General features: G+C 48.7%; 1 pseudogene; it reads left to right on the forward strand.

Annotated features, from left to right (window-relative positions):
• Positions 1-1,954: 1,954 nt before the first annotated feature.
• On the forward strand, positions 1,955-14,811 carry LOC136526473 (uncharacterized; annotated as a pseudogene).
• Positions 14,812-27,989: the final 13,178 nt, after the last annotated feature.

Consider the following 27,989-nt stretch of genomic DNA (forward strand, 5'->3'; position numbering starts at 1 on the left):
ACCTGTTCCCCAGTGTCTCCACCAGCGTGGATGACCAAGTGCTCAATGACGAAGGTGCTGGTGAAGCTGCCAGCTTCCACCGTGCTTAGACTGGTCCAGTCCCAAGCCACCTTTTCATCAAACACAACGTCGCGCGAGACAAGTACCTTATTTCCGCGTGGGTCGTAGAGCCGGTATACCTTGGTACCCTCCGCGTAGCCTAGGAATACCATCGGTGTGCTCCTATCCTCCAGCTTGGTGAGGATCGGCTTTGTCTTCCTGATGTGGCCGATTCAGCCGAATGTTCGGAGGAAGGAAACACTCGGCTTGCGCCCATACTAAGCTTCGAATGGCATCTTGCCCATCAGGGCCTTGGTCGGAGAGCGGTTGAGGATGAACACCACTGTGGTCACCGCCTCACCTAAGAACCCTATCGGCTTGCCTTTGGCCTTCATCATGGATCAGGCCATGCCGACCACCGTCTGGTTCTGCCTCTCCGCCACGCCATTCTGTTGTGGCGAGTACGGCGCAATGTGGTGTCGCACCACACCTTGATCCGTATAGTACACAGCAAACTCCACCGAAGTGAATTCATCGCCACGATCAGTCCTCAGCACACAGAGCTTCTTGCCGCTCTCGGCCTCCACGCGCATCTTGAACTTCTTGATCGCCGCCACCGCTTCATCCTTGCTCGTCAGGAGTTGTAGCCACATGTAGCGATTGCAATCATCCATGAGCAGGAGGAAGTACCACCGACCACTGTTTGTAGTAGGCGTGATCGGCCTGCAGAGGTTGCCGTGGACGAGCTCGAGAGCATCCTTCACATGATTCTTGGCTGCCTTTAGGAATGATAGCCTCCTCTGTTTTCTGGCCAGGCAGCTGTCACACAACTCGCCTCCGTGCTCGATGTGAGGTAGCCCTCGGACCATCTTCTCCAGCCAAGTAAGCACACCATAGCTGAGATATCCGAACTAGGCATGCCATAGCCACGACTCCTCGGTGTGCCTTGCCGCCAGGCACACCGGTTGCTCTACCTTTAGGTCAAGCAGGTACAACTGGTTCAGGGACCTCTTCAACTTGGCGAGAAGTCGCTGCTCCTGGTCCCTGATCCTAAGGACTCTGTCCTTGATCAGTACCTCGCTACCACGCTCATCCAGCTGACCAATGCTGATGATGCTGGAACGCAGCTGCGGGATGTAATATACATCTGTTAGCACGTGGTGCACCTCGTTCTGGCACCTAAAGATTATGGTGCCATGCCCTTGGATAGCCACCCTTGAGCCATCACCAAACTTCACCGTACCGGTAATATCGTCGTCGAGCTTGGAGAAGGCTGCCTAGGATCCCATCATGTGGTTGCTGGCACCGGAGTCCAGATACCACCGTTGCTCCTGGTCGACGCGCACACGTCCGAGGTGGACTTGGGCGCGCAGTTCGTCGAGGTTGACAACCTTTAGGGCCTTCCCAGGTCCTTCCACCATCGTCACAACTTCCTCCAGCACCGTGCGAACAATGACCTCCTGTCGTGGTTGGACAGCCATAGTAGTGCCACTGCTGTCGCCCATCTCTGAACCGTTCGTCATCGCCAGCGGTTAGTCCGGTGATGATGCTTGTATGGCTCTAATACCACTTGTTATCCCACAGGATCACCGGTTCAGTTGAGTTGACCACTCACCAGTCTTGCTGAGCACCCGCTAGTGTTGTCAAGCACCCACTAGCTATGCCGACCACGAACAAGCGTTGTTCGACCACACACACTATGGCTAGAGGTTGAAGAAGAGAGAGAACAGAGCATACACACACAATACCAGCGTTGGTCGGAGCCCTATATAGGAGATGGCAAATCTAAACTCTCTTTGTTGAGTTGCAGTGGCAAACTATATATACAACTCTATCCATCTAGTCCTAGTACAGCTGTCCTGCTGCAACAGTGACTAGATAACACAACAGGACTGACTTCTATGTCTGTCCCTACATGTGGCTACAGTCCGGCAGGTTAGCCGTTCGGCGCCTGCCTCTACAACGGCTACAGTACCATAGCATGGAGCATTTTCGACGCCACCTTCTCTTGCTGTGTGTTCACACAAAGAAGCAGTAGATTATCTAACAAGCAGCATGATACTAGTAGTATTGAAGAGAACCGCAGGACCTCATAAAAAATCAGCTCTTCAAGTAGCCTCCATGAGTTGTTTAACATAACTGACACATATCATCATCACCAAGCATGTGCCAATGTGATGCCGAACAGGACATCAGACATGGTCAGCAACCAATCACCACCCAACACGTACAAGTTTTGCTGATGTCAACCCTGTCTAAAAAACGATTCTATTACGATTCATATAACCCTAACCCTCGTTGGTTTCAAGTACTTCCGCTGCCCTTTCCCCTCCCCGCCGCCGCCTATCTAGCCAGATTGTCTCCATAATCCTCATCTTCTCCGTCGTCGACCTTCGATCGATACCGACGACTCATCCTGAATTTTTCCCATCAATCAAATGACTTCTCTATGCCCACCAATACCTCCGCCACTTCCTCCAGCCGTCGGCGACGCCGTCGCAAATCTCTCCCACCCTAGATCCTTCTCAACAATGAAGGCTACATCAACAGCCGCCCCAACGCCACAACCGTCGTCGGCGAGGGGAGTGACTACCTGACGTTTGAAGCGTCCATCTGGCCGGCGCAGCCGCCGCTCCCCTCCAACCTCTTCGTGTATTGCCCCAGCTTGAAATTCCCCAGTCCCACCCTAATCCTCTCCGCATCCCAAGATCTACTGCTCTTCCGTGTCCCGGTCGCCGTCGGTCCTGCATCAAGCTCCGTCGCCTTCAACGACTACGACTACTTCGTCTGTCGGTCCAGTGGCATCACCAGGCCCCCGTCGCTCACGCTGATCCTAGATCCAAACCCCAACATCTTCCACGTTGCTCTCGGAGTCCTTCCCCGCGGCGGGGATCTGTACACCGTCGCGGCGCTGCACGCCAGGCCTCCCAGCAACGAGCAAGGTTTACAATTTCGACGAAATATCTCTGAAATTTCTGAAATATCGCCTTTTTCGCTGAGGCCCGAATTTTTTTTATATCGGTCAAAAATTTTCGGTTAAATTCATCTTCCGCTCTAAAATTACACCAAACAACACTAAAATGACCCTCAATATCCTCTAATTTTATCAAAAGCCATAAATTTATTCAAATTTATTTAATTTTCTCACTCACACATTTGATGGCGCTAGCATATGCAGCTCGCCCTCCATATCCTCACATATATTGTGTTATTTCGTCGATATTATATAAATTTGTGATGGATTAGACATTTTTTCTAGTGAAATGATACCAATTTTTTTAAAAAACAATTTGCCTTTACTTAAATTTAATCCGATATTTCTGAAAATTTCATATTTATTGTCGGGGACCAATTTTTTTTTGCACCGGGAAAAAAACCTTGGCAACGAGTATGAGCTCCATGGTTTTTACTCTGAGGCCGGGAGATGGACCTCCATGTAGGCCTGGGCATTCAGTTCTCGGTTCGGTTCCTCGATTTTTGAAGAAATTCGGTTCTTTGAAAATGAGAACCGATCGGTTCTAAAAAAATTCTCGGAACCGACCATTTTGGTTTTTTGTTATTTCGGCTCGGTTCCGGTTCTAACCGAACTAACCAAACTTTTTAGGAGAGGCTAAGACAATGATAAATATGTATGTTCTAAAATAAATTTATGCAACACTATATACATTTTAGATAATAATAATTCATAAGTGAACAATACCAATATAGTAACACAAATATGTAATAGTTTAAATATGAATTATTACACATAAACCAAACATAATCTTACAAAATGCAAGTAGTAAAGTATAATTGATATAATTCGGTTCTTTCGGTTAATTTGGTTAACCGAGAGTATGAACCGAATTTGTTTCGGTTATTTCAGTTTCTCAATATTAGAAACCGAGTAAGGAACCGAATTTTTCGGTTCCAATTCTTTCGGTTCGGTTTTTCGATTTTGGTTAATTTTGCCCAGGCTTACCTCCAACTCGGTGTGGCTGGACGCGCCAAAGAGGGCCTTCCCGGTGAGGATCCCCCGTTAACGCCCGGCTCTGATCCCCCTACCGTCTCACCACCACCATGATCACGCTTGGGGGTGAAGCTGGCACCATTGGTTGGGTCGATCTCTGGAGCGGCATCCTGCTCTACGACCTGCTTCATGATCAAGACAACAGTAGGCCCACGATCCGGCACATGCCGTGCCGCTGCCGATGCACGCTATCACCTGCAACCGTGGGGCGGGCGCCAAGCTAGGCTGCCCACGCGCTCACCGTGGCATCACTGTCGCCACCAACAAGAGAGGCAAGACCTTCCTCAAGTTCGCTGACCTGCAAACCATTGGCGTCCGTCTTCCTTACAATGACATCGAGACCCAGCTGCCTGCATTTGAAGTCGATGACTGGATCGTCACCACTTGGAGCAACATGGAGATGGCTGGCTTGTTCGAGGACTAGCATCAGGAATTCACAGTCCGTGGTTCCGAGATCAAGATCAGTGACGCCATGTGCAGAGCTGCTGAGCTCTGGATTGCTGCACCGTAAACCGACGCGGGATGATGGCGAGGAGCCTGCCACGGTAGAGCTCGCCTTGCAGAACCTCGCGGTGTCTGAGCCCACACCGAGCCAGAATGGTGATGAAGATGTCCTATACCTGATGGCAAGGACCATGCTCTTCCTCCCCAAGGCGTGGGCTCTCTCTATTGACATGAGGAACAACACACTGCTAGGTGTGGCTGAGTTTGGCACTGAAAGTGGACGGGATGTATGTGTCACCTATCGCCCTAGCATTATCTCCAAGTACATGAAGTCAGTGCCCGCTCCAGGTAATTGATATACTGTATCAGCTTGATTTTGTTGCTTCAATCACCCACTTCCAAGCATGCATATGTTATGTGAATGACGTCTGATTTCAGTTCGTATTGTTAAGAAACTGCTATTTCTATTTCATTACAGTTGTATTAGCTATATACACTCTGGTGTGTGTTAGATAATCTTTCTGCATCCCTTGTATGAATGCACAGCAGGTGAAGGTGGCGTTGAAAATGGCTCCCTACAGTTGTATTGTAGCATCTGCAGGGGCAGACGCCGAAGGGTTTACCTGCCGCACTGTAGCCACAGCAGGGACAGACGACAAAGTCAGTCCTTGTGGGGGTATTAACCCCTATACCCTTACAGGTAGGCTTGGGCCGGCCCGGACCAGAAGGTCTGGCCCACTAAAAGACGACGCGCGGCCCGGCCAATCTGTTCGGAGTCCCACGCAAGGAATCAAGACAGATTTGGAGATCAAGCAAGATCCTGGTCGGTTAAAATAAGAATCCTTATCTGGCCTCCTATGGCAATTGTAACTAGTTAGGATTAGTTTCCAGATGTGTAACCCTGCCCCTCGGACTATATAAGGCGGGCAGGGGACCTCTCTAAAAAATATCTCTCATTGACATACATCAATACAATCAAACGCAGGACGTAGGTATTACGCCTTCACGGTGGCCGAACCTAGATAAAACCTCGAGTCTGTCTTGCGTCACCATCTTGTTTGTAGCTTGCGCATCTGTCTGCCGACAATCTACTACCTTGGGCATACCCCTAGGTAGACTGCCGACCATATTTCGTCGACAGTGCCGCGCCAGGTAGGGGGTGTGCGTACTGCTCTCCAAGCAAACAAGATGGTCATCATCCCCGGCTCCATGGCTACGCCGAACGGCCTCGCGTTCACCATCAGCCAGATCACCTGGACCACCGGCTCCGATGACTTCATCATCATGACCACAGAGGAGGCGCGGATTCAGTCTGCGTCGACCACTGCTTCACCTGCATCGGCTACGGCTCCGACCACGGTGGATCTGGCTCCAGCCATGCCTGCATCATCTTCAGCCACGCCGACAACCCATCGTCCGCTTCCTCGCTACAAAGGGAGGCAGATCGACAACACCGACCTGCTCGACTCCATCGATCGGGTCGGCACCAAACTTGCCAAAACCCTAGCTCTAGTAAGTTCGATTCAAAGTCAATCTAATAAGCAGGTAAACACTACCCACAACAGATCTACCCGACCAGCTCGGGCCGGTCGTCCTGCACGACTCGGTACGGATCTCGTGGTCACATCTACACCTGAAGGGCGCTCCGTTTGTCACCGGCCAGCCTCCACGACGGGTCTCTGGCTCTCCGAGTACGAAGCCCCAATGAAGAACTACTAGGCCTAGCCCTACGGCCTGCGCAACTTCATCAACATGGTTTGGATTGAGGATTATCAGGAAGGATCCGCCCACACAGTTCAAGAGGGTGGCTCAAGCTCCTCGTCTAGCATCGCATCTAATGCCTCCGTCCACACCGAGCTCCAGCACCATGGTGATGAAGGCGTTGAGTACGATCTAGATATCCCAGACCACACCCCGGGGTTCCCACGATTCCCATCTTTCCCACCAAGGCGAGGAGACTTGATCAATGTTGTCAGTAATGACAAACCACCGGCTGTCGGCGAAACAGAACAAGAAAGGCTAGCACGCGAAGCACGCAATATTGACCGGTTCAATCGTCGACAAATCGAAGCCGAGGCAGAAGAGGAGGCCCGACGCATAAGGGTGAAGCCACGCGACCTTAACAATGCCTTTGACAGGGTGGGGGACATGCAGGTCTTCAGGACCCCAAGCGCCAACATAGCTGTTGCTATGGCAACAATGCAATGACTACCCAATACCCCAGAAACTCAGGCAGTTCGTGATGATATACAAGCTTACCTGACGGCTGCTATGGCCCAGACCACAGAGATTGTAAATCAAGCCCGGGCTCCATCCGTCTCAGTCGAATCAAGCCACAGCCGCTAGTACTCAAGTCGCTCACAACCATCCAACCAACATGGCTCGCGCAACAACGACCCATCAGACAACCATCAAGGCGGAAACGGTGGCCATGATAGTGGTCGGGACGACAACCGCTGTCGGGATGACAACCACCGCGACTACCAAGATGACAACTGCCGAGACAACTGTGATAATCGCCGTGATAACCACGGTCGCAGGGTTAATCAGGGTGGCAACCGGGATCGCCGTGATGGTAATAACGATCTCCACCATTACCTCGGAGAACGCGATCTTCGCGATCGCATTAACCAAAGAGCCAATGATCGTGCATCCCACAAAAGCTGTCGCCGTATGGAATATGATACTGCCCACAGCCCTCCGGGTTTGAAGCAGTTTACTCCGCACCTTCGCCAAGTCATATGGCCCAAGAACTTCAAGCTTGAAAAACTTTAGAAGTACGACGGCAAGGAGAACCCCGAATTATGGGTCATGCTCTACGAAACCACATGCAGATCAGCCATGGCTGACGAGCACGTCATGTCTAACTACTTCCCAGTCGCTGTCGGCCATGCAGGCCACCAATGGCTGGTCAGCTTACCGGTGAACTACTTCGATTCTTGGTAGGAGCTCAAGCAAGCATTCATCGACAACTTCATTGCTACTTGCGAGCAACCTGGCAACAAATATGATCTACGGCGGATTCGAGATCGCAAAGATGAGCCACTGCGTGAGTACGTCCGACGCTTTTCGGAGATGCGCATCAAGGTCCCGTCAATCTCCGACAATGAGGCAATTGAGGCTTTCATCACTGGTCTCCACTTCCACGATGCCCTACGGGACAAGCTCCTTCGCAAGAGACCTGAATCAGTCACAGCGCTCCTGGCCACTGCTAAGAAATATGTGGATGCCGACGATGCTAAAAAGATAATCATCGAAGAAGCAGCAAGGGTTCCACGCTCCGACCACCCCCACACCGCGACGACTACCACGGCAACCGTGGTCGGAACGACAATTTTGATCGCCGCAACCAGCGCAATGACCCCCGCGACCACCGTATGACAGCTGTACTAGGATTAGATGGATAGAGTTGTATAAATAGTTTGCCACTGCAACTCAGTAAAGAGAGACTTCAGATTTGCCATCTCCTATATAGGGCTCCGCCCAATGCTGGTGTCTCTAGCTGTGTGTGTATGCTCTGCTCTCCCTCTCTTCTTCTACCTCTAGCCATAGTGTGTGGTCGGACAACATCTGTCATGCTCGGCCATGGTCGGCAAGACTGGTGAGTGGTCGACTCACCTGAGCCGGTGATTCTATGGGCTAACAAGTGGTATTAGAGCCGTACAAACGTCGTCGCCGGACTAACCGCTGGCGATGACGCATGGTTCGGAGATGGGCGACAGCAGTGGCACTACTGGGCTGCCCAGCCACGATAGGAGGTCGTTGTTCGCATGGTGCAGGAGATCAGTGGCACCAGTTTGTTGACGCTGACTCGCACCAACTATGGAGAGTGGTTGGTGACCATGAAGGTCAAGCTCAGAGCCCGACGGCTCTGGAATGCTGTTGACAAGGGCACCGATAATGAGGAAGATGACATATCAGCGTTGGAGGATATCCTCGCTGTTGTACTGGTAGAGTACAGGGAGCCATTGGGGGCGAAGAGCTCTGCTAAGGAGGCATGGGAGGCTATTGCAGCGATGCGCGTCGGTTCCGACCGCACAAAGAAGGCGATGACCCAGCTTCTAAGCAGGAGTATGACAACCTCAAGTTCAAGGATGTTGAATTGGTGGAGGACTTCTCCCTCTGCCTATAAACGCTCATCAGCAAGCTGAAGAGCCATGGCATCACCATCAACAAAGAGGAGGTGGTCTCCAAGTACCTCCACTCCATGCCGGCAAAGTACATCCAGATTGCTCTCTCCATAGAGACGATGCTGGACTTGTCCACCCTCACCACTGAGGATGTGATAGGCCATCTGCGAGCGGTGGACGAGCGCCTAGAACAGGCGACATCAACAAATGACAGCGACAAACTGCTGTTGACAGAGGAGGAGTGACCTCCTCCAGCCACGATGGTGATGGCAAGCATCACGGTAAGGCTTCTTCAGAGAAGAAGAAGCAGGTCGACCCCAACGCCTACCAATGACCCCAACGCCTGCCGACGCTATGGGAAGACGGGCCATTGGGCACATGAGTGCCCAAATCACAAGCAGAAGAAGAAGGCTGAGGCTCATCTGGCGCAAGCTGATGATGATGATGAAGCCACTATCCTAATAGTGACGTTCTATGCACTACATGACATCGAGGCTGAGGAGAAGGGAGAGGTGACAATGGTGGAAGGACCTAGGAAGGCCCTGAAAGCTATCAACCTCGACAAACCGCACGCCCAAGTCCACCTTGGACGTGTGGGCGGTGAGCGGGAGCAACGGTGGTATCTAAACTCTAGTGCCAGCAACCACATGATGAGCTCTAAGGTAGCCTTCTCCAAGCTCGACGATAATGTTACCAGTACGGTGAAGTTTAGTGATGGCTCAAGGGTGGCTATCTAAGGGCACGACACCATCATCTTTAGGTGCCATAACGGGGAGCACCACGCGCTAACGGATGTATATTACATCCCACAGCTGCGTTCAAGCATCATCAACATTGCTCAGCTAGATGAGCACGGTAGCGAGGTACTGATCAAGGATGGAGTCCTCAGGATTAGGGACCTAGAGCAGCGACTTCTTGCTAAGGTGAAGAGGTCCCTAAACTAGTTGTACCTGCTCGACCTAAAGGTAGAGCAGTCGGTGTGCCTAGCGGCAAGGCACACCGAGGAACCATGGCTGTGGCATGCCCAGTTTGGACATCTTAGCTTTGATGCGCTTGGTCAGCTAGAGAAGATGGTCTGAGGACTAACCCACATCGAGCACGGTGGTGAGCTATGTGACAGCTGCCTAGCTAGGAAACAGAGGAGGCTGTTGTTCCCAAAGACGGCCAAGTATCACGCAGAGGACGCTCTTGAGCTTGTCCACGATGACCTCTGTGGACTGATCATGCCAGCCACAAATGGTGGTCTGCGGTACTTCCTCCTACTTGTGGATGATTACAGTCGCTACATGTGGCTGCAACTCCTGATGAGCATGGACGAAGCGGCGACGGTGATCAAGAAGTTCAAGATGCGTGCAGAGGCCGAGAGTGGCAAGAAGCTCCACATGCTGAGGACTGATCGTGGTGGTGAATTCACTTTGGTGGAGTTCGCTGTGTACTACGCGGATCAGGATGTGGTGTGCGCCACCACACCACGTCGTACTCGCCACAATAGAATGACGTGGTGGAGCGATGGAACCAGACGGTGGTCGGCATGGTTCAATCCATGATGAAGGCCAAAGGCATGCCGACAAGGTTCTGGGGTGAGGCGGTGACCACAGCTTTATTCATCCTCAACTGCACTCCCACCAAGGCCCTGAAGGGCAAGATGCCATTTGAGGCTTGGCATGGGCACAAGCCGAGCGTGTCCTTCCTCCGGACATTCGGCTGCATCGACCACATCATGAAGACGAAGCTGATCCTCACTAAGCTAAAGGATAGGAGCACACCGATGGTGTTCCTAGGCTACATGGAGGGTACCAAGGCGTACTGGCTCTATGACCCATGCGAAGACAAGGTACTTGTCTCACGTGACATCGTATTCGACAAGAAGGCGGCTTGGGACTAGAACAGTCTGAGCATGGGGGAAGCTAGCGGCTTCACCAGCACCTTCATCATCGAGCGCCTAATCATCCATGGTGCTAGAGACATTGGGGAAGAGGTGCGAAGCACTCTGAGAGGAGTGCCGAGCACTCTAGCAACAGAGCTGAGCACTCCTAGGGAGGTGCCGAGCACTCTAGCAATAGAGCCAAGCACTCCTAGGGAGGTGTCGAGCACTCCGAGAGAGGTGCCGAGCACTTCAGGAGTGGAGCCAAGAGGTCCTGCAGTGGTGTCGACCACTCTAGGACGGGTGCCGAGCACTCCCATAGTGGAGTCGAGCAGTCTTGCAGTGGTGTCGACCACTACAAGACTAGTGCCAAGCACTCCGATAGGGGTGCAGACCACTCCAGGAGTGGTGACAAGGTATCCAGGAGTAGTGCCGAGCACTGCAACTAGGGTGTCGAGCACTCTAGGTGCTGTGCCGAGAACTCCGACAGAACAGAGAACTCCATCGACGCCGATCGAGTTTGTCTCACCTCCAAGTGACATCACTGAGTTCATGGATGCCATCCATGAAGGTGAGGAGGTGCAGTTCCGTAGGCTAGATGACATCGTCGGTGGCATAGGGCCCTTAAGCCTGGCAGGTTGGCTGCTCAATGATCAAGAGCTGCTGCTCATCAATGTAGAGGAACACCCACGTTCGCGCTAGCCGAGCATGATGGAAACTAGCGACGAGCGATGCTGGAGGAGATGAAGGCGATCGAGGAAAACGAGACTTGGGAGCTCATCGATCCACCTCCAGGATGTCGTCCGATCGGCCTAAAGTGGGTGTACAAGGTCAAGCGAGATGAGCTTGGCACCATTGTCAAGCACAAGGCGCGCCTCATCGCCCGAGGCTTTGTTTAGCGCAAGGGCATCGACTTTGAGGAAGCCTTTGCGTCTGTAGCGCGCATGGAGTCTGTCCGTTTGCTACTAGCCATGGCAGTAGCAAAGGACTGGCGCATCCATCACCTGGACGTAAAATCGACCTTCCTCAACGATGAGCTAGCGAAGACGGTCTTCATCATGCAACCTTCGGGTTTCGCTGTCAAGGGAGCGGAGCATAGGGTGCTCCGACTGCACAAAGCACTCTACGGGCTGCGGTAGGCCCCATGAGCATAGAACACCAAGCTTGATGCCATGCTGGGCGAGCTTGGGTTCTAGCGGTGTGCAACCGATCATGCACTCTACACACAGTGATGGGGGAAGGAGGAGCTCGTCGTCGATGTGTATGTGGACGACTTGATCGTCACCGGTACACGTGCAGAGGACATCGACAGCTTCAAGTGCGAGATGACAACTCATTTTTGAATGAGCGATCTCAGGGCACTCTCCTACTACCTCGGCATCGAGGTGAGACAAGGGAAAGAGGAACTCACGCTCGGTTAGAGCGCATATGCCTCAAAGCTGTTGGAGCGGAGCGGCATGGCTGAGTGCAAGCCATGCGTGACTCCGATGGAGGAGCGGCTGAAGCTGACAAAGGCCAGCACCATGGCAAAGGTGGATGCAACACTATATAGGAGCATCATTGGCGGTCTGCACTACCTAGTCTACACTAGGCCAGACATTGCATTCGCTGTGGGTTACGTCAGTCATTTCATGGAGGATCCTCAAGAGGATCACTAGGCTATGGTGAAGCGACTGTTGCGCTATGTCAAGGGGATGATGGATCAAAGGATCGTCTTCCCCAAGATAGGTGAAAGCAGGCTACAGCTCACTGTATTCAGCGATGTAGACATGGCGGGGGACACTAACAGATGACGGAGCACCTCTGGCGTGCTCTTCTTTCTTGGGTTGCCTCCATTTTCATGGGTGTCACTGAAACAGAAGGTGGTGGCGCTGTCTATGTGTGAGGCAGAGTACGTAGCGGTGGTCATAGTGGTGTGCCAAGTTGTGTGGCTACGCCGGCTGCTGGGCGAGCTGACCGGTGTGGAAGCTCACCCATCAGCACTGATGGTGGACAACCAGCCCGCCATCGCCCTCGTGAAGAATTCGGTTCTCCATGACCGGAGTAAACACATCGACATGAAGTTCCACTTCCTCAGGGACTATGTCGACGGAGGGCAGATCATCATCGAGTTCGTCGAAAGTGGTCAGCAACTCACGGACATCCTCATCAAGCCGCTTGACCGTCTTCGACTCACAGAGCTAAAGAAGATGATCGGCATGGAGGGGGTTCAAGGGTAGCAGAAGGATTAGGGGAAGAATTATTAGATAATCTTCTGCATCCCTTGTGTGAATGCACAATAGGTGAAGGCGGCACCAAAAATGGCTCCCTATAGTTGCACTATAGCAGCTGCAGGGGCAGGCGCCGAATGACCCACCTGTCGCACTATAGCCACAGCAGGGGCAGGCACCAAAGCTAATCCTGCTGTCACATCTAGTCACTGTAGTAGCATGACAGCTATACTAGGACAATATGAATAGAGTTGTATAAATAGTTTGCCACTGTAACTCAGTAAAGAGAGAGTTCAGATTTGCTATCTCCTATACAGGGCTCCGACCAACGCTGGTGTCTCTGGCTATGTGTATGCTCTGTTCTCCCTCTCTTCTTCTACCTCTAGCCATAGTGTGTGGTCGGACAACATCTATCGTGCTCGGCCATGGTCGGCGAGACTGATGAGTGATTAATTTATCTGAGCCGGTGATCCTGTGGGCTAATAGTGCGGTCCTATTTTTCAAGAAATGAGATGATACTAAGCTTTGTTAGTGATCAAATCAAACACTTTGTTTTTTCTTGGTTAGTATAGCAATCTCATATTAGTTGGTTGTACAATTTGGATCAGGGGGTTCGTGCTTTATGTATCATGCAATTTGTTGTCTTTACAGTTCACCTGTTGTTTTGACATATGCGAAACCCCTCTTCCAATCCCCACGGTACCAGTGGCACATTTCTGTAGAGTTTTCCTAGGTATATCCCTACAATTACTCGGTAACTAATTCCATAGTTATAAAGGGAGAATCTAGCGCATGATGCTAAGGGCATTTGCTTATCTTCCCTGACTTATGTGACTCTTTGTATGTGACTTTTCACCCATATCCCGCTTGATTTTGCTATTATTGGCCCTCCAGCTTGATCTTCCATTGCTTCCCTGTTGATTTTGCTGTCTTCTGGTCACTTTTGCAACTCATCTGGTCAGTGCTCCAAGCATCGCATACAGACTGAAAGGGCTACCTTGTGTACCAATGACCCTTTCTTTCTTTTCTTTTCTTTTTGGGTGTGTGGGGGGTGGGGGCACTGGTAGAGAGACCGGCTCTACTCCCAGTTGGGAACCTCTTTTAATCCCGGTTTCCCAACCGGGAGTAAGAATCCAGGACTAAAGGGTGCTTCCCTTTAGTCCTGGGTCAATAACCGGGAGTAAAGCTCCCTCCTCAATACAAAAAATAAACAAATTTCTTGAGACCTCGCTTGTGCTGTGTGGGATTCAAACACAAGACCTCTCTCATCACGCATAGATTCCTTACCAACTCAACTGCACACCACATGTGACATAGTCCTCTACGCTCCTACTTTTAAATTGACCCATGAGGGACCTTTAGTCCCGGGTGGGAGACCTTTAGTCCTGGTTCGTAATACCAACCCGGATTAAAAGGTCACCCTTTAGTCCCGATTGGTGTTACCAACCGGGACTAAAGGTTGGAGGACTTTTAGTCCCGGTTGGTGGCTCCAACTGGGAGTAAAGGTCCACCTTTAGTCCCGGTTGGTGTCTCTAACCGGGACTAAAGGTCCCCTACCACTGTGCCGAGCGCAGTAGTCGTTGGGCAGGGACCTTTAGTTCCAGTTGGAGATACCAACCGGGACTAAAGGTCTCTCTAGTCCCGGGCACAAAAAATGCCGGGACTAAAGCCCATTTTGGTCTCGGATGAAAGGTCTGTTCTCTACTAGTGGGGGGGGGGCGGTATTGGGTTGAGATGGTTGATTAAGCTAATGAAAGACTTGGTCTTTCTATGATTAATTCCGTACTTAATAGAGCCAGATATCTCTCTTTTATTTACGGTGTCCTTATACAGTTGTAACACTTGGATATGTTAATTAATCATACATAGGACTCGTTTGCATGTAGGGTTGACAATGAAATCGTAGTGCATTGACAAATGTGATTAGTCCAACCTCTTATTCATGAGACTTGGCGGAACCTATAGATATGTTAGTGCCTTCTTGTATATTTTGTTAACAGGCAATTATGCTATCTCTCATTCGATGCAGTGACAAAGGAAACTCGAAGGTTGCTGGTGATTTGCTGCATCAACATGGTGAAATAAGAGGCATGAAGATTAAGCTTAATGATGTTTACAGTCTTGCAATATGAACACCTCCTCTACCGATGGTTATTAGCTCAAACTTGTAACTTGTATGGTAACATATTTTATATTGGCTTGTATTATGGTACTTATTTTATTAGAGCGAGATGGTTTAAACCTGCTCCCTCCGTTCAAAAAAGAAGAAGCCATTAGGAATTTTAGGATTAGGATAGATTAATAAAAAGATAAAATGATCATGCTTGCCTTTGTTTTATTAGCCAAAATTAGTGTTGATTGACTGTTGCATGTCTTCATGCACACATGCACATACCAAACGGGGTAAAATGACTTGTTTTCTGGGACAAATTTTGAATACTAAAAAGACTTTTTTTTTTGAAACGGAGGGAGTATCAATCTGTCGTTGCCTGTGCAATTGTAGATTAGAAATGTGTAGAATTTCCTCCCCTGATGGAGTTGTATTTGTTTGGTAGTCTCGATTCCGTCGTGCAGAGGATGGACATTGCTTGTATTTGTTTGATAGTCTCGTGCGAAGTACATTGCCTACAGTGACATACTAATTTCTGAACCATTTCATGTTAGAACTTGTCTATGAATATGATCATGCATCTTTTGCAGTTTTCTGATTTCTGAGCATTCTACTTTACTACATGTAAATTGATAATTCTATAGTATAGCAATTATGTGATGGATAAATTTGTTGTGAAACAAAGTGCCTCTTTGAATAGACACCTCTTCAAGCTGCCTCTCTAAATAGACACCTGTTCATGTGTGATCTCATCAAGACTAGAGTAGGCATGTCCTTTAGCATAGCCACCAAAGGGGCATGTCCTTTAGCATAGAGAGTGTGAATGGTTGCCTTATCCTTTGGGACAAGACACCCTTTCGCCACATCACTTCACCATGTATATATTTTCATGATAAGATCAATGCAAGATATAAGTTCTTCCATTTCTATTATTCCATTTACATTTCATACTTTATCACGTTATCAGCACTGCATCGCTCTATCTACACTCACTTGAAAGGGAGAGGTAGAGGCCATTCCATAGAAGAAGATAAAGTCCGTAAGACAATGGAAGGATTATTATTTGAGTACCGATAGGGAGTATGATAGTAGCACGACCAAAGTCAACTATCATGACATCGCATTCAACGATTATCAAAATATTTGTGTGTCTCTATGTAAGAGTTTAGGAATATTTTGTTTCCCTAAGGACCACATCATTGCCAGTTTGTGGCTTGCACAGGCAATGAGTTGGCGGCCACTTATCACTGCCGGTTCTAACTAAGAGCTGACAATGATTTGGTGTTATCACTGTCGGTTCGAGCCAAGAACCGACGGAGATAAAATAGCAGTACAAAAAGCTGGCACCATCCTCTTCTTTCTCCTCTCTTCCATCCCGAGCATAGAGGTGCGCATTTGGGCCGCTCCCTCCATTGTTGTGGTTGCTCTTCACCGTGAAGCTATGTAACAACACAGGTTTCCAATAACCCAAAAATCTGAACTTAAATTTTTTTCTAACAAAACCCATGCATGGTGAGTGTGCATACTAGAAAACCACCCATGTAGTTGCACAAGTAGAACCCAAACTAGCATGGTTGAGCATTTTGCATTTAATTCAACTTGTGAGTTGCTTCTTCATGATTTTATGTGATGTAATAAAATCAAATCAACCTTTAGAAATAACTTGTTGTGTGAGTTGCCAACCCTTGGCTTGGACTCTAGGACCCTAGATGACCCCACTAGGATGTATATATGCTAGCAACACATGTATACATGCATAGGAGCCCTAGGTGTAGTATGGAAATAGAAATAGAAATAGAAAATGAATTGGAAAAGGGAGGGAAATAGAAATTGCAAAGCAACCCAGCTGCAGCAGGCATCCCACGTCGCCCTCACGGCCCAGCACCCACGCCCGCTCCCACATGCTTGCCGCCAGCCGGCCTAGCCAGCGCCGTAGCCTAGCTCCGCCTGTGCCCGCGCTTGTGCTCACGCCGCCGAGCCGGCCCAGCAATGGCCCACGTCCACTCCCACCCACGTCGTGACATGCCCCATAGTCGCCCTCTCTCTACCATTGACCGATGGACCCTGCCTATCATCCCCTTCCTCCCCTACCTTCTCTGCTTTTCGCCGCACTCAAAACCGGCGTGAAGCCAAGAACATCAAAGGCCATCACGGCCGTTCCCATCCATTACCGCCTCGCGCATGCCCTAGATGGCCGCCACATCGACGATCCATGCCACCACCTGCCCTTGCTGGCGCCCGCCTGCTTGCTGATGCGGTCGCCATGGCCCATGCCCTGCCGCGCCCCTCTACCACCACCGTACCCGCCTTGACCGGCGCCAATAAAAAACAAGAGCGCCAAGGAAGCCGCGCTCACCCTCGCTCCCTAAAATACTAAGCCAGAGCCCTTGATCGCCCAACATGTACCCCCTTCCCTTCCATCCACTGTCCACCAGTCGCCATGGCCGCGAGCTCCCTATAAAAGGGCACACCCGGTGCCCTAGCGCTTTCACTTCACCCCGCCACCACTCTATGGCCTTGCCCGTTCCATACTAGGCCAAGGAGGAGAAGGGAGAAGGAAGGAGAAGGAGGAAGGAGGAGCCCCGATGCAACCCATAGCTGCTAGAGCAGAAGACAACGTGGCTCGTCTTTGTTGCCGTCATGGTTCTACCGGCAATGCTTCACCTTGTCACGGCCTCAACTCGACCCTGCACCACTAGCCTACCACCCCAAGCCCCACGGTGAGCCGCTGCTTCCTCTGCTCGCCGTATACCTCACCACCATGGACACACCATGCCGCGCCATCATGTTCTCCCCATTGGGAGGACCAAAGGCTGACATTTTTTGCCATTGGGATGATCTGCACACACACACACACATGCACACGAGCCAAGGCCTAGCCTTGCTGAGCCACTAGCGCTTGGAAACACCGGCGCCAACGCAATGCACCCACCGCAGTTGCCATGGCTGGCATCCGCCGCACCACCACCCCGTTCCAGCCACCTTGCGCCGGTAGAGTCAAGAAAGGTGCCTCGGTAAGCTTCGCCTCATCGAGGGCCACTAGTCATGTCTTCCTTGCTAGACCACCACACGCCCATGCCGCCGCCACGCCGGAGACGTTTCGGCCATGCTAGGCTAGTAGCGGTTCCCGAACCAGCGTGGGTGGATTCGCCTTGACATGTAGCTACTAAAGCGCCCACCTTTTGGTCGTAGAGGGCCTAGATGCCATAGCCCATGACTGCCTCACCCGCACGGCTACAAATCGGAGCATCACCGTCTTAAGGACGTTCTCGACGATCCTGGCTACCTCGCATCATGAGGATGGGCCGTTGATGTTCGTCATGACCATGTGCACCTCACCGCCTAGCTAGATGAATGGAAAGCCCCCGCCCTTCCTTATTTCACCATAGCTACAAGCTCGCTGGAGCTCCTCCACGCACTTCACCATGGTGCGGACTCCGTCGCTCCTCTAGGTCATCACCGGTGAGTCGTCTAGCCTCCTGTTTCCCCAATTGAAGGAAAAGAGCCACTTTTGGCTCCGATCGTGGCCGAAGCTACCTCGCCGTAGCTCGCCATCACCACCGCCAAGTCACTGTCACCACGGCCAACCTCATCGGAGCCCTTAGAGCTTCGCCTAGCCCCTTAGCTACGTCCGTCAGAGCATCGAGAAGCCGTGGGAGCCCTTTTGGGGCTATGCCAATGTCCCAAGTACCCTCGTTGTTGACCTACGCCTCCTACGCCTATCGCCTGGATCTCTAAGCCATCGTTTTTAGCCCACCGGTGAACTCCCCGTGGCCCTGCGGTGCCATAGAGCCCCCTAGCAGCCTCGCCAAGCCACCACGGCATGAGAACATGCGAGCTCACCATTGGGTGAGGTGCACCACCATGAGACAGGGGAAGGAGGGAGCCACCATGCCTAAGGTGCTCGGTGCACCTAGCGCACCGTGAGCTAGAGAGAGGAGAGGGAGAAGTGGACATGGTCCACCATGAACCATGCCTACAGTCCATAGACCCGCACGACGCTGTCCACCATGGACCATGTAGGGGACCGTGACGCCTAAGAGGGGGGTGAATTAGTCAACTTAAAATTCTAACTCTAAACTATGGCCCTTTTTCTAACCTTAGCAAAACCTATGCAAAAGATAAACTATCTAAATGTGCAACTATGGTTTTGCTAGTGTGTTGCTATCTCTACCGCAAAAGGACTAATTCAATCAATGTAAATGCGGAAGTTAAAGAGCAAGGTAGAGATATGCAAACACCCATCGATGACTCTGGTATTTTTACCAAGGTATCGAGAAGCACGCAAGCTTCCCCCTAGTCCTCATTGGAGCCCCTCGCAAGGAATCCCTCGCAAGGGACAAGCTCCCGGTCGGGTAACTCTATGGATAGCCTTGGGCCTTCCCTACGTGCGAGTGGGTCTCCGATGTGCCTTCTAGCAAGCCTCTCCCGGATGCTCCCCGCCGTCTTCACTATTAAGCTTCCGGCCGAAACACCGCGGGCCTTGTTCCCTCTGGTACACGGTGGCGGCCACACTACAATCGTGGTTGGTGTGATCTCGCAAGACTACAAGCCCCTTCGATGTACAACAATGGTGTGCACAAGCACCGAGTGGTAAGAGGTATGCAAACCTCACTAAACACTAGGCCTAAACCTAGAGCAAGCACATAAGAGGTGGTCTAATCAACCTAAGCACTTCGCAAAGCACCTACGCTAATCACCTAATGAATCACTAAGCACTATGCAAGTGGAGATCGCTAAAATGGTGTATCAACACCCTTGATATGTTTCCTTAGCTCCACACACTTCAAATGGCTGGTTGGGGGGTCTATTTATAAGCCCCACTGAGAAAGTAGCCATTGGGGATGAAATCCTGCTTTTCTGCTACTGATCGGACGCTGATCACATCCTGACCAGACGCGTCCAGTCATCCCGACCGTTAGAGCCGTGATCAACTGATCGGACGCTGCCAGCGTCCGGTCACATGCCACCGGACGCGTCCGATCGTAATTTCGCCGCTCTAGAACCTTTGTATACTTGATCGGGCGCTGTAGTCCTACGTTCAGTCGATTTGTCACCAGCGTCTGATCGTGCCTGCTATTGCCGAGCCTCATGATCGGAGTGTCCGGTCGCTTTCTGCCAGCGTCTGGTCTAGCATCCGGTCACCTCTGTGAGCTCGTATCTTTGCGATCTTGCATCCGGCTTGATTCCTATCCTCATGCTTGGACTTTGCTTGATATCTTGGGTCTTGCTTATGGTGTTGATCATCGGATCATCACGTCACCTTCGTCCAAGTCACGTCTTGCACCCTATTGAACTACAAAACAATTACTTGCAAATTCATTAGTCCAACTTGGTTGTGTTGGTCATCAAACCCCAAAATCCAAAGTAAATAGGCCTAGGGTCTATTTTCCTTACAATCTCCTCCTTTTTGGTGATTGATGACAACACGACCAAAGCAAGCAAATAATAGAATTTTAAAATTTGAAGACTACCTACTTGCTAGGATGCAATGCAAGGGGTAAGGTTATATGATACTAAAAGATACTACTTGTAAGACTAAAAGATACTACATAAAAACTTATCTTGCCCTTGCAAATGTCCCCACGTGGCATTATGGATTTAAGCCTTGCTTCCTACAAATTCTCCCCATTACATAGACTAATCCATAATCCACTATCCTCCCTTTCTCGGACCATTACCACTTGTAGACCATTACCACTTGTAAATTATTATGATCAAGCTTTTGGTCCTATAAATTAATGCTTGCTTTTGGTCCTCTAAATTCTCCCCCTTTGGAATCAAACACTGAAAAGGAAGATATTAGTAGCACAAGGGATAGTCAAACTTTGTGATCCTTTGTATGTAGAGTGGAATAGGTCACAAAATTTGACTCTCATATTATATAGACTAAGCTCCCCCTAAATATATGCATACATATGGTAGAAGACAAAGCTAATGCATCATTGACAATTTTTTGCACAAGGGAATTTAATCTATATAATGCATGGAGAAAGCATATAAATATCAAAAAGAAATCAACATGATGATATCGGTTTAGAAATACCACATGTGGAAATCAATTTGATTTCTACCACTTGCAATAGGTGGTGGATATTTGAAGTATGATGCTTAACTCTGGGGACTCCATTTTCCTTGCACTAAGACTACTGCACACATGATAAGCTTGAAAAGATGTTAGTCTCAAAGCATCCAACTTGTAGAGTAACCTCCCCCTAAATTTATGCACACAAGTATGGAATACTTGTAGGAAACATGCACATTGATTTTAGAATAAAAAATACCACTTGAAGGATGACATCACATGAATGTGAGTCATTTTCGAAGGCGATATTCGGGAGAAATTATCTACAATTTGAACTTTTGCACATATTAGATGAACAATCGAAAGACAAGCTATGTGTCGTGCTTCTAAACAATTTTAAACCATGTAGGTTTGCTCCAAGGGTTAAGAATGAAACCGAGCAAGCCTACCATAAGATATACCTAGTGTATGCATGACAAAAGATATAAGCATGCAAATACAAACATAGGCATGAAAAGTAACTAGATGCTTAAAGATACCAATTTGTAAGAAATACCACTTGTAGGAAATGTAAATTGATACTACTTGAAGGAAATTGAATCTAGTTACCTAACATGGGAAGGGGAATTTGGGTCCATAGTACTCACTAACCCACTTGGCAATGATCTTGTCCAACATGATGTACCCATACTTTGCCAAGTCTCCAAATTCTCCGAAGTCCATTGGACTTCTCACTTCCCTTTTGGAATCCAAACCTTCTTGGTGCTCTTCATGTTGGAAATGATTTCCTTTAGCACCCAAAAGCATTTGACCCCATTGATGGCTTGCTTGTTCACCTGGATGGCCACCACCTTGTCATTTTTCTTCTTCTTCAAGAGATAAGGTGTGGAGGCCTTTTTGTCCACCTTGTTGGTGTAGGTGTTGGAGAGCTTGCTTGTTTGCTTCTTCTCTTTCTTCTTTGCTCCTCCCCCATTCTTCACCTTGCACTCATAGGACTTGTGACCTTCCTTGTGGCATATATAGCAAACCACGGTTTGTCCTTCATCAAGCTTCTTCACTCCCTTGATGGTGTTATCTTGATGAAGTTGGGCTTGCTTCGCCTTGCCTTTCACTTGAGTCAAGTCCTTGGTGAGGCGAACTACTTCTTGCTTGAGTTGCCCAGTCTCCTTTGCAACCTCTTGTGTGCATGTATCTACAACAACTTTCTCAACACAAACTTGGTTGCACAAAGATGAGTCTAAACATAAATCATTACAAGAAGTAGAGACATCCTTTTTAGACATGTTAAAGATATAGCTTTTCTTTTTAGATGCCTTGGTGGGGGTTGTACTAACGGCTTCAAGATTAGCAACTTTATTAGTTAGCTCATCACAATGTTTACACATGGTTTCCATTTTAGCAGGCAAACTTTTATAAGCATCTTGTGAGCTAGCTAACTTTTCTTTTAATTTTTTTATTTTTCTTTACAAGTTGCTCATCATTGATTGTGCATGCATTTGTTGTTGCACTAGCCTCAAGTTGCTCAATTTTAGTAGATAGTTCAACATTGAGATTAGCAAAGTTCTTATTTTGTTCAAGTAAAGTTTTGTATGCTTCTTGTGAACTATCTAGGTTTTTTTAATTTTTCGAGCTTCTTTTGTTGACTAGTGCAAACTTTAGTATAATTAAGATTTTGTTGCACAATTTCATCATAAGAAGGCATTTCATCATCACTATCACTCTCACTAGAGGATGAACTTTCGTTACCTCGTGCCATAAGGCACATACGAGAAGAGCTTGATGATGAGTGCTTGTGCCCTCGCCTCTTGTGATGGTGTTTTTCTTCACTTGAAGAATCATCCCATGAACTTATTGATGTGAGGGCTTGGTTCTTGCATGCCTTCTTCTTTGTCTTAGGTGTGGGCTTGTTTGGACAAACTTCCACAAAGTGTCCCAACTTGCTGCATCCATAGCATCCTCTCTTTCTTTGCTCATTTCTTTGATTGGTGAAAATGAGATCTTGGATTTGGATGGGCACACCCTTGACATTTAGCCTTTGGATCATCTTCTCTACCTTGTTGATTAGTTTGATTGATTCTTCATCAAGGCCAGAGGTGGAGGAGGAAGATTGATCATCTTCACTTGAATCTTCATCATTGTCCTCATCTTCTTCTTCATCTTCACTTAGGAGCTTGAGATTGAGCTTGTCTCAACTTGCTTGCCCTTCATCTTCTTTTTCTCATGACATGCGAGAGCTTTGCCTTTGCTCGATGAAGAGGCTTCATCTTGACCCATCTTACGTGACATTTCAAATGCCACTATCTTGCCAATGACTATGCCTAGGGTCATGGTGCTCAAGTTCTCCATGTTGTGAAGGATGGTGATGATGCTTGCATATTTCTTTTGTGGTAGCACAGAGATGATCTTCCCCATGATGTTCGCATCATCTAGCTTTGTTAATCCTATTGAATGGAGCTCATTGATAATTAGATTCAAATGAGAATACATATCACGAACAAGCTCATCATCATTCATTGTAAAGGAATCATAATTTTGTTTAGCTAGACAATGTTTTTGCTCACAAACTTTAGATGTGCCGTCATGGAGCTCTTGAAGTTTTAACTAAATTTCATGTGTCATATTTAAAGTGAACATTTGGTTAAACACATCCATACTAAATGATTCAAACAAGCAATTTTTAGCTCTAGCATTGAAATGAATTTCCTTTTCTTTACTCTTCGTGGGTTTTTCGGGATTCTTAATGGGTTTCATCCCGTCACGAGTGACTCTCCAAACACCTAAATCAACCGCTTCAAGGTAGCAAGCTATTCTAGCTTTATAATAGGGGAAGCTAGTGCCATCAAAGTGTGGAGGCCTAGAGGTATCCATCCCAACCACTCTAAATAGCGTCGGCTCAACGGCGGTTAATCCAAAGGTCCAAATTGAGCCATCCGGCTCTAATACCACTTGTAGGGGACCGTGACGCCTAAGGGGGGGTGAATTAGGCAACTTAAAATTCTAACTCTAAACTATGGCCCTTTTGTAACCTTAGCAAAACCTATGCAAAAGATAAACTATCTAAATATGCAACTATGGTTTTGCTAGTGTGTTGCTATCTCTACCAGAAAAGGAGTAATTCAATCAATGTAAATGCGGAAGCTAAAGAGCAAGGTAGAGATATGCAAACTCCCATCGATGACTCTGGTATTTTTACCGAGGTATCGAGAAGCGCATAAGCTTCCCCCTAGTTCTCGTTGGAGCCCCTCGCAAGGAATCCCTTGCAAGGGCCAAGCTCCTACTTGGGTAACTCTGTGGATAGCCTCAGGCCTTCCCCACATGCAAGTGGGTCTCCGACGTGCCTTTCGACAAGCCTCTCCTAGATGCTCCCCGCTGTCTTCACTATCAAGCTTTCAGTCGAAACACCACGGGCCTTGTTCCCTCTGGTACACGGTGGTGGCCACACCACAACCGCGGTTGGTGTGATCTCGCAAGACTATAAGCCCCTTCGATATACAACAATGGTGTGCACAAGCACCGAGTGGTAAGAGGTATGCAAACCTCACTAAACACTAGGCCTAAACCTAGAGCAAGCACATAAGCGGTGGTCTAATCAACCTAAGCACTTCACAAAGCACCTACGTTAATCACCTAATGAATCACTAAGCACTATGCAAGTGGAGATCACTAAAATGGTGTATCAACACCCTTGATATGTTTTCTTAGTTCCACACACTTCAAATGGCCAGTTGGGGGTCTATTGTGCCACATGGACCTAAGCCCAGTAGCGGCCCGATTGTGCCACATGGCTGCCTGCCATCGCGACATGTGTCTGGGCCCTACATGGCCTAGACCATCCCAATATCCGGCCCACCAAGCCAAACCTGAGCTCGGTCAACGTTGACCATGAACCCGGTCAAACTTGTCAGCGACTGGCACCGCCTCACCCAATCACATGCTACCACATTCAAGCCCTGGAATTTTCCTTTTCTTTTTCAAAAAATGATTTAAACTTAGAAAATTCATATGACCTTTGAAAAATATGAAACCAGTGCCCAAAATTTTCTAAAAATGAGCTCTACGTCATAGGCTTGTGTTTGAGTGCATTTGGATCTTTTGAATTTCTATCGCTTCTTTGTGATCATCTATAGGAGTCGCTTATCGGGGCTATATGTCTCGTTTGATAGACCCAGAGGAGCCACAGACTGAGGAGCATGACCCCGACTACACTGAGGAGCTTGGAGATGACCTGCCATGTGCCACGTCCCATCCAACCTCGTAGAATGCAATTAGACATGGTACAATGTAGATGCTAGTGCTTTACTTTTATACAAATGATCTATGATAGGTTGCTTGGTAGAATTGCTTGTGAGCCATTACCTTGTCTCAACCTATACCCCTACACACCTGCTGTTAGGTTATACGCTTGATTACTTACTTACTACTGCTTCTACTACGCATTATATCTGTGTTGTGATGCTTGGTGGAGGATTGTATGTGAGTGGTTATGGCACTGGGTACTGGTAATGTGGTAACAACTAGGGAGATCTTGGCATGCATTTTAGGTGTGTGGTGAGGGCTGAGTTGATCGGGCAGGATCTTACGATGAGTCATTGGACGAGTCTTACCGGGGGGTGCGACATGGGCATCCCCTATGAGAGGTACCTGTGGCGGGTGCATGTGAGACGAGGAGATCCCGGGGTGGAGTGTCTTTGTGGGATGAAGCCCTAGGATGGAGGTGCCATCGAGGCATAGGGTGTTGGTTATCCCCTTTGAGAAGGTATCCTATCCGGTCCCCCTAAGGACTGGTATGTTGAGAGAATCAGATCATAGGACCCTATGTACATACCACTCGCTCCTGAATGGGCATGGGACGGTTACCCGACCAACTAGGACGGTGCCATTACTACTAGGTTGGAAGTGGATAGTGTAGGGAGGTACGAGCATATGACCCACACCCTCCTAAGACAGCGTAGTGACCTTTGGGGGCCTAGTACTACGTCTCACAGTCTTAACGTGCCGGTGGACTCTAGGGTGGCCTAGGGCTAAGTGGTAGGATGGCACCATACCGATTGGGAGGCAGTCGGTATCAGCCTAGGGGGGGCACCATCGATGATGACGATCTTGTGGTTCTAGGTGTACACGCTCTATAGACTTGATCAATCTATATGTATAGCCGTGTCCTTGGATATGGACATTCCCATGACCTACGCTTCCCTTAATTAGTGAGTGGAGTCCTTTCTTCTCTCCTCCTGGGTTCTTATGTTGGTTTTTGACTTTGGCTGATGAGGCAAGGTATGAGCTGGAAGTCATCCTTGTTGCCTAGAGAGTGTGAGAGTGGTGAGATATGTGTGATGGGATGGGAGAACGTATTGATGAGATGGGTTAAAATTTGATGAATTATTATTAAAACTTGACATACTCGCATAGGAAACTACAACCATAAATAGGTCTTTTGCTCTACCCTTACATTCCACCACCACAAAGCAAACACAAAGCATAGGGTGGGAGCCAGTGGCTAGTACAAATCATACTGATAATTGTTGATAGGTTCTGAGCTTGAGTATCACTACTAGGGAGACAGTTAGGAGGATTAGAGGTCTTGTTCCTGTGCTCAATTTTGGTTGAGAAGATGGAGTCGACGTCTGCTGCCTTTCTACTTAATGTTGTTCTAGATGTTGTATGGTTTGAGTGATTTCGCCAAGTGGTGATGTAATAATGAGTAAACCATGTTATTTGTACTCTCTTTAAGACATGAATTTGATGTATGACTGTGATATCGACTGTCATTTGATAATCTGATGGGATGATCACCTGGGACAATCACGTTATACTTTGAATCTATGGATTTCCCTTTGAGGAAATCGGGATCGTTTTAGTTGGTATCAGATCCATACTTGACCCTAAGACAAGACCCTTAGGATTGGACAGTAGAAATAGGAGTGGAACTTATCTTTTTTGGTTATATGTACCGACCTTGCATCTCTTTATGCATGGCTTATCTTTTTCTAGTCTGTTGATTCCCTTTTTATGGACCAATTTATAGATGGCACCAGTAGTTGAGCTTCCCGTTGATGGTCTTAGCTATCAGTGTTTTGCTTAGATGCTCTATGACATCCTTGAGGAGCTTGGTGTCCCTACCGAGCAAGTCGAGTACATCTATCGTGGCGAGGCAGGACCCAACGGATTGCAGGGCCACATTGTCATCCACTTTAGGGTTCCTACGAGTGAGACCCTGCTAAAGCTGCACACCTTCTAGGAGCTATAGGTGGAGACCTCCATCGCAGCATGTGTCTAGTTTGTTTCACGTTCGGCCCTTCGCCACGTGATGCATGACACCCATGAACACCTCAGGAGGGGACCATACTGCTTGCTTCCCTAAGCCCTAGACCTTACCCAGAGTACTAGGAGGTAGGTCTTGGCCACTGAGTAGACTGTCTATGCCAAGGAGGGCCCTTTCCTTTAGGTGTCCGGATAGTACATCCTCTACCAAGATAGGTACATCATGGAGGTCGAGTCGTAGAACCATCGGTACCGGGACATGTTGTTCTAGGTTGACGAGGCCTTCCTGGAGGAAGAGAAGAAGGAAGTACTCAAGGAGACCATCCGTGTGGAGCATGAGGGCTACGACTGCATGGAGTCCTACTACAAGGCATGTGAGAGCAAGTTGAATGAGGAGATTGTAGATATGAGAGACAAGGCTAGAGACTTTGGGCTCCATAATGACTACTTAGACTACAAGGTGCTTGAGCTTGAGGATGCCCTCGAGTGCAAGAAGAGGTGCCTGAGGGATCACATTGAGATGAAGAAGAACTATAGTTTTAGGAAGATGACATTGGAGAGCCATTACAACATGTTGGAGAGGGAGGTGGTTCAGTTGAGCATTAACACTGCTCACAACCAGTGCCACCTTATTGAGTACATGAAGTACACGGAGTTCTAGAAGGATAGGGCAGATAGGATAAGCCAGGCATGGGTTGACACTGACATCAGGCGAGTCGAGGAGTTTAAGGAGATGTAGAAGTTCCTACCCCTAGGTTGCATAGGATGCCATGCAAGGAGTCCTTCTGGGTTAAGCCCACTAAGCTCAATCTAAAGGCGTGCCCTTCTGAGGACTACCCCAAGGCCTCAAAGACCGAGTAGTTGGAGGAGGCCCTAGAGTACATCTCGAGGATGCAACAC

The sequence above is a fragment of the Miscanthus floridulus genome, chromosome 19 (assembly GCF_019320115.1).
Source record: "Miscanthus floridulus cultivar M001 chromosome 19, ASM1932011v1, whole genome shotgun sequence".
Lineage (NCBI taxonomy): Eukaryota > Viridiplantae > Streptophyta > Magnoliopsida > Poales > Poaceae > Miscanthus > Miscanthus floridulus.